Source organism: Pinus tabuliformis, chromosome 9 (genome assembly GCF_031772625.1).
Source record: "Pinus tabuliformis cultivar Carrire ecotype Pingquan chromosome 9, CPIR1, whole genome shotgun sequence".
NCBI lineage: Eukaryota > Viridiplantae > Streptophyta > Pinopsida > Pinales > Pinaceae > Pinus > Pinus tabuliformis.
Genome location: NC_142307.1, coordinates 225,264,764 through 225,275,256, shown reverse-complemented (window position 1 = coordinate 225,275,256; position 10,493 = coordinate 225,264,764).

The window sequence follows — 10,493 nt, the reverse complement described above, 5'->3', positions numbered from 1 at the left end:
TGATCTATAGGGGTTGGAGCCACTGCGCCATATTTTCCTAAAAGGTGGAGATTGTTCACCAAAAAGGAAATTAATCTATATGTTACAACGTTGTTAAAAAATGCGAGCCCTGTGAGGGTAGTGAATTATGCTAATAAGCAATTTAGATTGGGAGAGAAGTAATTAAATTTTATTATTTAATTGAATATTTCCAATTAAAATAATAATAAATCTACATTTATATATTCATATATTGATTGGAAGGACTTTCACAATGGTCACTTCTTTCAATTAGATCCCCTTCAAGCCTTTGGGATATCTAATACTTTCTTATATGATATAGTTGGGGCTTGCTACTTGTTGGCGTGTTAGGGTAAACAAACTTGATGTGTTTTTTTTTTTATCTTGCAGTTGGAGTCTATGGAATAAGAAAGAAATTTGATAACTTGAAAAAATTGTTAGCTTGACAAAAGTTGTAGAGAAAATATTAATCTCTCCTACCTTGACAGAACTCGTTGTCAATATCAACACCCACAAGAACTTTGTTGTGGAATATTATCAAAAATAATAGAAACATATGAAAGAGTGTATTGTAAGAACCTTGACAAACACGACGACTGAAACTTGGAACATTGTTTGTAGGAAGAGAAAATTATGTTTCTTTTTTCCAAACATGTATGTTGTCAATATCAACACCTACAAGAACTTTGTTGTGGAATATTATCAAAACTAATAGAAGCATATGAAAGAGTGTATTGTAAGAACCTTGACAAACACGACCATTGAAACTTGGAACATTGTTGGTAGGAAGAGAAAATTATGCTTCTTTTTTCCAAACATGTATGTTAGTATATTACAGTTTAATGAATATGTTTTCTTATTATCATATATGGTTTCATACTTTAACAAAACATTCGCCAAGACTTTACAATTTTTTATTATTCAATAAAAGATTTGCCAAGATCTTACAAGATTTTGTAATTCAATGAAAGATTCTCCATCATTGTACAAGATAATATAATTTGGTGAGAGATTCGCCAAAAAAATTATATATACATGTTCTATTATTGATAAAATCACCTCCCATTTTTCATATGTATCATGGGGATTACCCCATTTATTATACGTATAAATTTAGGGTGGTTCTTAAAGTTTTCCCTGAAGAAGACCTCGTTTTATTTCTTTAGGCCAATAACGCCAACATAGTGATGGAAAATCTAGTGCTGCCTCCCTCAATCCAGGGTTCCTCTTGGCAATCTCCATGGAAGCCAAGTCTGGATACCATCGCTGAAACCGACAACCCGCTTGGAGATTTATTAACATTTGGGTGAAGAGATTGCACGCTATACTAAGCATTTTCTTATTGTGTGGTTAAAATACGATATAGTTTGCAGGTATTCATTTATTTGAGAAATGTATATTGCAATGCTGAAATTGAAATACATTAATGTTTTTAAGGATATTTCATTATATGGTACTAGTCAACTGTGAGAGTGTTGTAGCTGCAGAGTCATTTAATCCTACTTTCTAAATTTTTCTTCTGGTCTTTGAATAAGATCAAGCATGGACAAAACTTTCACATAGATACATGCATTGTTTTGTTCTATATACTATGTGCACATCTTGAATATATTTGGTGCACATATGATTATTCATTTAATTCATTTCTTTAAATGTTTCTGCTCATAACTTGATAAGGGGTTTACCGAGAGTGATACATGATGTCTATGATATATGATACATTATATGTGACATCTTGAATATGCAACAACCTCTTATATTTTCAATATAAAGCTTGTTTTTCTGCTGACAGAATCCACAGCGACATGAGCCCTCATTCCTTGGATCATGATAGCACTTTCCCATCAACAAAAAACTTCCATGGCCGCTGCACTTCTGGTTCCACAATTATATATGAAGTTCAGGAACTATTTACTTCCCTTTAACATCGAGATGTGAGATATTTTTGTTTGCGGTGTGTAAATATGTAAGTGTTATCGGTTCATTTTTATGGAGTCTAGTTGGTACCAAATTTGAAATTTAAATTATGAAGTCTAGTTGGTACCAAATTTGAAATTTAAATGGTGTAGAGAGCCTGAATTATTTAGTTAAAAAAATAAATAATAAAAAATTATTAAAATTTTCCATAATTTTAATGACAGTATTTTATTTACACAATAATAAGATATCAACCTTTCAATATTTTATTTTAGTCACATAAATGGATAATTTTCTATTTAACATTCTGAACTAAACTCCACACGATTTTAAATAAAATTATACTTTCACAAATTTCATTCTCACATTTTAAAAGAATAACGAAATTTGAAAATGACAACATGGCATTCAAAACTCAATTTGGATGTAGCTTAAAGGTCACACTTCGATATTCAATTCACTCATTTATAATTCCATATTAGATTATTCATCTTTTACTTATATATTGATTATGTAAAATGATATTAAATTTAATCATTGAATATGTTACATAATATTAAGCTTAATAATTGGCGATCATGTTAATTATGTTAAAGATGGTTGAAAGCACTCATATATTGCACACAAAGGTGTATGTTCTCAACACACACTACATTTAAAGATTACTCTAATATATATAGTTTCTCAGAGCTAACTTATTCCTAACTTAAAAGGAGAGGTCGAGAGAATTTCTCAACCATCTCAAATATAGGATGTAAGCATTAACTCCAACATCCCTTCTTAATTCTTACATTACATAAATTTATTCAAATAATCCACAAACAACAATATAAACAATCATTCTTTAACTGGCTTACAACTTATCAGTATAGACTCCATCAAATTGCCTCATAACCCTCGTAAAAGTGTAGTTGGCAAGTTGGATTCTCGAGTTCGACACCTGAACTCCCGCATCAAGGATCTCCCGAAGTCAATTATTGAACAACATCCCAAGCCGTCACATAACCTCATTAGAAGACCGCTCCCATGTCTTCAACAAATGAGGGGTTCTTCCCAAGATCCGCAACTATGGTACTATCTAGAAAACCATCCATGTTGAGCCTTTTCACTGCGGTGTTCTAAAAAAGTTTAAGAGGTTCAAATTCTTCATAGAATTCATCATCTGAATTCAATGTATATTCATTTGTGGTTATATTCGTTGATTCTTTCTCTTTTAACAAATCACTAGCATGACTTCTGCAATTCCACGCTATATGTCCAATTTTCCTGCAATAGTAGCATTCAATTTCACTTTTGTTTGCATTTTTATTTTTCATCCTTCTCTTTGTAAACAATGTGTTTTCTATTGGAGAGTTCTCTTCTGTATCCTCCGGTATTTTTCTTTTTCATCCTTGTCTTTGTAAGCAATTTGTTTTCTATTGGAGAGTTCTCTTCTGTATCCTCCAGTTTTAGTCTCTTTTCTTTTGCGAGAAGTGTTGCAATTGTCTCATGTAATTTTGTGAAGACATTTGAATCAAAGTGAAGACAACATTACTATAACTTGAAAGAAGACTATTTAGTAATATTTCTTTAGCATCTTCATCCTCCACCTTGGCACCTGCTTTAGCTAATTGTCTTATAAGAGACATTAAATTGTTTACATGAGTGGACATAGATGTCTCTTCATTCATTTTTAGTCTAAATGATTGCAATTTTATGGAAAATTTTGCATTTGTAGCTTTTACACCAAATCATTGAGTCAAATGTTCTCATATTTAGTTAGATGGTTTAGTGAGATCTACAAGATGTAATTGTGAATCTGAAAGAGCAAGTCCAATAATGGATTTAGCTTTGTCATCTCTATTTTTCCATTCAATTAATTGTTTAGCATCTGTAGGTGCTACTTTTGAACCATTCACTATACCCCACAATTTTTTCTTCATTAATTGCATTTGAATTTTTACTTTCCATGAAGGGAAATTTGCGCCGCTAAATTTTTCTAAAACCATAAACTCCATGATGAAAAAATAATGAAATACCTTTTAAACTTCAACACCGTTGTACCCTTCTACAATTAAAAGAAACTCTTTAGTTGCTTTGTGAAAGTGGCATGCCTCGAATAGACCTTGAAGTTCGAACAAAACAGTATCACATAGGAATGAGTTGAAATGTGCAGCGAAGGAGAATTTTTATTTTATAATTTATGAACAGTGACCTCTGAAAAACTCATCTACGCTCCACGACTTATAGGTAAGTTTGCTTCAAATTTTGTACAATAAGCAGATGCATTCTTGACTAGAGCACTATTGGTATGAAGAATGGTGGAAACTCAAACTCATGATGATGATGATGCTCATTTCATGCTCAACATAGTCTCCTCTTCGTCGCGCACACCATAGAGAGCAGGTCTATGTGTCCAGCTCGCACCTACACCTCACATTATTGTCGCGCTCCCATCGCAAGCATCAATGTTCAGACATCTCAACAAGTCATACAACTCCGCAGCTCTGGTCAACTCACACTCTGGCGCTGAACAAAAAAAACATAGAGCTAAGATTCCCACTTTCGACTAACACGGTTTCTTGATATGCTAGAAATCTGCAACTATAAAATGCACAATGATTTGCTGAAATTCTCAATGCCACAGCTTGATCATCCGAAGTCATACCACTGGGACCATATGAATTCTCTATTGTGATATCTCTCGCTACAAAATCTGAAGCATAGTCATCTACAATCACTCGCCACACTACATAGGTTTAAAGCGTCTCGACTCAGGCTTTCAGACCATGTTAAAGATGGCTGAAATAACTCATATATTGCACACAAAGGTGTATGCGTTCAACACACACACACATTACATTCAAAGATTACTCTTATATATAGAGTTTCCTAGATCTAACTTATTCCTAACTTAGAAGGAGAGGATGAGAGAATTTCTCAACCATCTTAAATAAGCATCTCAAATATAGGATGTAAGCATTAACTCCAACGAATTCGTTACAAATTTAAGTGGTTGAGAGTGTTATGTACCACACCATGTAGATTGTAGATTGAAATAAGTAATATTTTGAGATATAGTTATTCTAACATAATATTAATTAATTAAGTTTATTATTTTTTATTGTATAATTTTTTTTATTAGGTAAAATATATAATGTAATGAATATATTTATGAGTTGTTTTTTCATATTCATAAAATAGAAGAATTATGTTATTATTATTGAAAAAATCACAAATGAAGTGATAATGAGTGTTAATGTGCATGTTTTTCCTCTAGAATGCGTGATTTTTTTAAAATGAAGTCACTAAGCTATTGCCCTAAAAAATAGAAGTTGGCCACCTCACATGTGCAAGATGATATTTCTCTAAAAAATAGAAGCTCACCACTTCACATGTGCAAGATATTTCAAAGGCTATTGCGAGGTTCAAGAACCATTGATTGAAGATCCTGACATCACTGCAGCAGTAAAAACAAAGCAGGTAAACATTGGGATGGAGGCTGAACTGAAGTATGCAATGCTCGGTGACTATTGGGATGATGCCACGGTGGATAAGGTCGTTGAGTTACTCTGTGAGTACCAAGACTTATTCTCGACCAAGATTATGGACTTAAAGGGGATCGTTGGCAATTTAGGGATGATGAAGATCACCCTAAAACCCAACGCGAAGCCGGTTAAGCAGAGGCCTTACCGCTTGAATCCGAAGTACAAGGAAAAGGTCCGCATAGAACTAGACAAAATGCTCGTAGCCGGAATTATTGAGCCGGTGGAAGAATCCGACTGGGTAATCCCTATGGTAGTACAGGAGAAAAAATAGAAGGGCGAGATAAGAATATGCGTGGACCTCAGGAAGTTGAATTTCGCCTGCGTACATGACCTATTCCCGACCCCATTCATAGATAAAGTATCGGAAAATGTTGGTGGGCAAGAAGCATATTCTTTCACCGATGGGTTCTCAGGGTACCACCAGATCAAAATCGCGCTGGAAGACAGGAGCAAGACCACCTTCGCCACTGTATGGGGCTATTTTCAATACACCGTCATCCCGTTTGGGTTAAAAAATGTGCCAACCATCTTTTCACGTATAGTTGTTGCCTCCTTCAAAGAATATATCCAAAAATTACTGGAGGTCTATCTGTATGACTAGACTGTCTTTGGATTGGTTAAGCACCATGTAGCAAGCTTACGGATGATGCTGGATACTTGCCGACGACATCAGATTGCGCTGAACTTTAAGAAGTGTACATTCCTCGTTCCCTTTGGGAACCCACTGGGATATGTGGTCTGCAAACAGGGACTAATGGTAGACCCCATGAAGATTGCAGTAATTCTGAATTTGGTAGCACCGTGAAGTGTTAAATAGTTTCACACTACGTTGGGACACACAGGGTACTACAGGAAGTTCATTGAAAGCTATGCCCAGGTCATTGCGCCGATGGAGAAACTATTGAAAAAGGATGTTACATTCTGCTGGAACGATGATTGATGAAGAGTTTGGATGCCCTAAAGGGGAAATTGGCCTCCGCCCCAATCTTGGTCTTCCCAAAATGGGATGTGGAGTTTCATGTCCATGTTGATGCATCATGCATAGCGCTGGGAGCGGTGCTAACATAATAGGGTGGAGAGGGCATGGATCACCCTATTGCGTTCGCAAGTCACATGTTGTTCAAAGCCGAAAAGAACTATTCCAAAACCGAACACAAGGGGTTGGCTATGGTGTACGCGCTCCAAAAATACCGACACTATTTACTGGGAGGACATTTCAAGATGTATACAGACCATTCCATGCAAAAATACTTGGTCAATAAGCCTGTGTTGGGGGGGGTGCATCTGTAGGTGGCTTTTATTCTTCCAAGAATATGACTTTGAGGTCATGGTAAAGCGTGGATGACTGAATGCAGGACCAGATCACTTGTCGCGTATTGAGACAAGTGAGGAACCTACTAGTTTGGAGGAAGGATTACCTGACGCACAACTCTTTGTTGTGCGCATCGCAGATAGACACTTCGAAGATATGATCCACTTTTTGACAACAGGGACTGTGCCGAATGAATGCTTCATTCAACAGAAGAAGGAATTGGTGGTTCGTGCAATGGATTTTTCTATCATCACGGGGCACCTATACAAAAATGGGAAATGATGTGATACTGCGAAGGTACGTACCTGAATTTGAGCGAAGTCAAATCCTCATGGAAGCACATGGGGGCGCTGCAGGAGGACACTGTGCAGGACGAGTAACAGCACAAAAGATTCTTCGCGTAAGGTTGTGGTGGCAAACCCTTAATCAGGATTCAAAAGCACACTGTAAGGCCTGTGATATATGTCAAAGGACCAGTAAACCATCATGAAGGAATGAGATGCCTTTTAATCCACAAATGACGCTGCAGCCCTTCGAAAAGTGGGCAATCGAATTTGTGGGACCTATCAAACCCCAGGGAAAATTGGCACGCGGTACATCATCACCACGATGAAGTACCTGACGCGCTGGCCGGAAGCGCAGTCGGTCAAGGACTGCATGGCTGCTACGGCTGTGAAGATTTTTTTTGAACACGTGTTGTCCCAATTTGGTTATTCGAAAATCTTAATGAGTGATCGTGGTACACATTTCCTAAATGAAACCATTAGCACGCTCACAGAACAGTTCCAAGTGTATCATCAGAAAAGCACACTGTATCACCCACAAGCCAATGGGACAGTAGAAGCATTTAACAAAATATTGGAGACTGCGCTAAACAAAGTGTGCAACACGCAGCGAAGAAATTGGAACCTACGCATACCTGCAGTACTGTGGACTTATAGGACAATGTGCAAGAAATTGATGGGACAAACACATTTCCAGTTAGTTTATGGTGTGGAAGTTGTCATGCCGATGGAGTATATTTTACCTAGTCTATGAATAGCAATGCTCACAAGTATGACGGACTACTGGAAGAAAGGCTCGCGCAATTGGAAGAACTTGAGGAGGAACGATTCCTGGCTAGTTTTCATCAGTATGTACAAAAGCAACGTGAAAAGACCTGGCACAATCACCATATTATGTTGCGCACATTCAAGGTAAATGACTTAGTGTTGTTGTACGACAGTAAGTTTGACAAATTCTAGGTAAAATTCAGAATGCATTGGCTGGGACCATACGTGGTTAAGGAGGTCACAGATGGAGGTGTAGTACAGCTAGTCAAACTATTTGGAGAGGCTTTTCCAGGCAAGGTGAATGGTAGCCGCTTGAAGCCCTACACGGGTGGCCCAGCTATCTGACTAAACGACATAAGCACAGTCTTCGCGCTCCAAGGATTCAGACAAAGGAGTGGGACTATAAACATATGTAGCAGATACCGGTACAGATGTAGAGAAGAAATTCAGACACAGAGGTCTCGGAACACACATGTAGCAGATACACCAAGCAAAAGCTCAGTGCGCTGCTGACCTCCGCACAGTTCGAGAACAGTTGGAGGGACTCCGTGCAAAGTTCGCCGCGCAAACAGAGTAACTCGAGGGCGAGTCACGATGTTTGTGTTGGGGGCATGTTGGGCATGGAATCACCCCCAAGGCATGTTTTGGGGCTCAAAGCCCAAGTTTTGACCCAATCTTGTTGTAAAGCTCCGCAAATTGTGGGTGCAGAGCGCGAAATGTATGATAGAGTCACAGGGTTGTTTGCCATAGTTTTGTAATGTAATGTCGGCTGGATAGACCTACCCATGGTCCGTGGACCATGGGATTGTATAAATAGAGTGAGGCTCTAAGTGTAAAAGGGAAAAAGAAGAGAGAAAGGAAGAGAAGTTAAGGAAGTAATGTGAAGTGTGTCTTTGGGTCGTAGAGTAGGAGAAGGCTCTGCAGTTGAGTGCGCAGAGGCCTAGTAGTCCACAGCTGAATGCGCGGACCCCTGCAGCTGAGTGCGCAGGGCGGAGTCGAGTCTGTAACCAAATAAGGAATTAATAAAGAGAATTTTTATTAGAATTCTGTGTATTTGTTCTTGGTTAATGCATGTCTGATATAATTTGCAAATATACTATTTATTTACTGCGCGCACATGTATGAATGGTTTATGTTGTTAAGTATAAGTTAAAGCACGTAAGTAGGCTAAAATAATCAACTAACATTGGAATACAAGTAAGGACTTGGGTAATAATGCAGAAGCGCAACATTTGGCCCCCGAGCAGTGTTGTGCGAATGCAGTATATCAGGCTGCGAGGTATGGAAATGTGCACGAAGCAACTTGCTCGCAGTGTCAAACAATAGACCACTTGAACTCATCAGACATCTACAGGGCGCAGAAACCTGGTTCTACCACCCTCCCATACTACTTCGGGTGATACCTTAGTCCGCGCTCTGTGGACTGTTGCCAAAAGGGCCAATAATACCAAGATTTGTTTAGCTAACTTTTATAGATAAAACCTGGAAGGTCACTAAAGAAGCCTTGGTAATAGGAAAAGGAGAAAAGGTTGGTACATTGTATTTATGCAATGGTATTTCTAATTTTGTTAATGCTTTAACCTCTATATGAGAAGATATGGCATTGTGGCATCATAGGCTTGGGCACATGAGTGAGAAGGGGATGCAGATTCTTGACTCAAGAAATTTGTTTCCGGGTTTGAAGAATGTTGATTTAAAACTCTATGAGAATTGTGTTTATGGAAAACAGAAGAGAGTCAGATTCCTTAGAGTTGAGAAAGAGAAGAAGAGCGAAAAATTAGAGCTTGTGCATACAAATGTATGAGGACCTGCTCAGGTATCATCTCTCGGTGGATCTCGTTATTATGTTACTTTTATTGATGATGCAACCAGGAAAACCTGGATTTATTGTATTTGAAATAAATCTGATGTATTTGGTACTTTCAAGAAATGGAAAGCTTTGGTTGAAAATGAGACAGGAAAAAGTTTGAAGTGTCTCAGATCAGAAAATGGAGGTGAATATTGCAGCAAAGAATTTGATAGGTACTATTCAGAGAATGGAATTCATGGAGAGAAGACAGTTCCGGGAACACCACAAGAAAATGGTGTGTCAGAAAGGATGAACAAGACAATCATGGAGCGTGCAAGGTGCATGAGATTGTATGTAGGATTGCCTTTATAATTCTAGGTAGATGATGTAGATACTATTGTTTATCTAATAAATAGAGGGCCTTCAAGTTCCTTGGATGGTGGTATTCCAGAGGAGGCATGGGCAGGTAAAAAGGTAAACTACTCATTTTTAAAGACTTTTGGTTGTGCAGCCTTTGTCCACATTAATAAAGAAAATAGAACAAAGCTTGAGGTAAAATCAAAGAAATGTATCTTTATTGGATATGGTGTTAATGATTTTGGTTATCGCTTTTATGATTATGAAAAACACAAAATCATTAGGAGTAGAGATGTTATATTCAATGAAAAGGTTTTATATAAGGATCAGATGCAGGAAAAAGAAAACATAGAATACACAGTGCTTGATGAGATCACAAAAAAACTGAAGGTGCTTGAAAATCATAATGATCAATAGCCAGAACAACAACAACAACCATAAAAACAACAAGAACCTCAAACGTCTGAAAGTAGCGTTAGAAGATCTACCAGGATAAGTAGACCCCCTGAACGATACTCTCATCCATTATATTATGTATT